Source organism: Atta cephalotes (genome assembly GCF_000143395.1).
Source record: "Atta cephalotes unplaced genomic scaffold scaffold00008, whole genome shotgun sequence".
Classification (NCBI taxonomy): Eukaryota; Metazoa; Arthropoda; class Insecta; order Hymenoptera; family Formicidae; genus Atta; species Atta cephalotes.
The window spans coordinates 6,555,268-6,557,796 of NW_012130072.1; positions in this window are offsets into that span (position 1 = coordinate 6,555,268).

The following is a 2,529-nucleotide window of genomic DNA, read 5'->3' on the forward strand; positions in this document are numbered from 1 at the left end:
TTATTATACACACATATATATATATATATATATATATATATATATATATATTACATATTTTTTTATGATAAAATACATGCAGATATTATGAGATAATTAATATAACAAATTTTGTTATAATATATTGTATAATAATTTAATAAATTTTGATTTTTTGATTTAGAATTTTTACCAAAATGCTTTATATTCTTTTAACAATGTTATTATAAATACATGAATTTAGTTAAAAATGTGTGGGTACAAAAAATATTTGAAATAAATCGAATGGATACTCTCATATTAGCAGGATATTAATAATTAACATTTTTGGAAAATACAGAAAAATAATAATTGTTAAATTTTATATAATAAATTTTTTAGTGTAGTTCTTTAAAATCCCATTATTACCAGATTCGATTCATTTCGAACAGTTAGAATCCGAAAAACTTTTATACCTACATATATAATAAATAAAAAATTACAATAACAATGTATTTTATTATTATTAAATATATTCCTTCATAACCACTATTCCATAAGGAAATCATGCTATTCATTTATTTTTAATAAGCGATAATTTTTAGTAATGTGTGGCAGAACATATTTTCTCGTGAATTTTAATATATATTGAAGATGCAATAAAAATTTGATATCTAAAATTATTACTATCATAAGTGATCTGAAAGATTCGGGATTCACATTCTCCTATAACAAGACCGCTGGTGTTTGACGAATTGCTTAACTTTTTTTTGCGGATCTTGAATTTGACATAGAATCAGAATATATTAAATTCTCCACTATGAAAATTCTTCTTTATATCTTATATTAGATATTAATGAATGTACCGCAAAGCGGAGGGACCTTGATGTATGTGTAATCAAATTATTAAGATAGTTATCTTGAACGCGATATTAATAAGTTTTATAAATATATAAAGTTTAATCGCAAGTTAATAATTAATAATAAATACGATCTAATTGTTAGTATTTCATTTCGCTTTTGTCAATATTTTGGCTTAGAAAAATTTGTGTTATTGTATGTATTTTTGATGTTTTCTATAATATAATCTTACATTACTAAATTTTAAAAATTATGCTAATATGATATAATTTTTATATTTCGAACAGCATTTTTAATTATAATTGTATTGTAAATAATTCTTATTGTATTATTAAATGTATAAAGGATTACAATAAAAGATAATATTAAAAAAATTATGCAATATGATTAGCGAAATACAATAAAATAATTAGACATAAAAATAAAACATAAATTTAAAATATATTTACCTGCAAAAACAAATTACTAAATTTATTAAAAATTCATTTTTTTACATGTGAGTATACTTACAAAGAAAAGAGAATTGCCAAAATCGATGGCGGAGGGCCTCTAGCTCGTTTTTGCTTAATTAAACTTTAATGATAATTGGAAAAGTTTAAAGTATATTCAAAGTCTCTATAATTTTTTGCTAGTAATTATAAAAACTTTATATTTACATAGTAATTTACTACTAATTATGTTTCGTAAAAACGGACTGAAAATCTGCATAAAAAACATAGATCGTAATTCCATTTTTATGCAGTCACACATTATAAGACAAAATTCGCTAAATTAACTTATTTGAATATTCAATTTCGAGTTTCTTAAAATTCAACAATTTTTATTTTTACAGTAGGAGATGCGAAATTGAAAATTTCCGTTTAATAAATGTTGTATCATTAAACGATTATTAAATAAAAACGTAAAGATCCATATAGCACAGAATTTTCAGCAGTATTGCTGCAACAAATATAATTAAAATTAGATATTTTAAAGGTATTAACAAATTAATTTCTTACATTACATATCGGCTTTGAATCGTAAAAGTTCTGCTTTTTTTGTATGTACTTATACAAAGAGGATTCTTATTGGATGTCGCTTATCTTTCATCGTTCAGGATTAAGGCCGATATTCATAGTCGCTTCTTATTTCAAGACCATCTTAATATAACGTAATGTCTTAAGATGCTAATACGTGCTTTCTTATTGGTTCGTAACATCTTAAGATTAAAACGATCTTAAATATAAGCTCTGATTATGAATACAAACGGAGAGAAACCTGAATCTCTTTATTAATTTGATAGATTTTAGTTATTTTAGCAATTTCAACAATTTATTTTCATCTAACACCGTAAACGTGGATATTATTGTGTAGTTTACATTCACTTCTTCAGAGGGCAATAATACGCGGTGACATATTGCGATAAAAAAGTCCTCACATCCTCTCTCAGGTTTCTTTTTGCTACGTAGCTTATACATCCATATTTCGACACTGTCAATAAAATCATAGCAGATATAACGTTGAAAATGGTGCGAGTCCTCCTACAAATTATGAATGAAGTTACATTTTGCCAATAAAATTATAACATTATGCTGCGTGTTTGTATTTTTCATTCACAAATTATGGATTAAGAATATTGAGAGAGAGAGAGAGAGAGAGAGAGAGAGAGAGAGAGATAGAGTGAGAGGGAGAGAGAGGAGGGTGGGAGGGAAGGTAGAAAGGGGAAGAAAA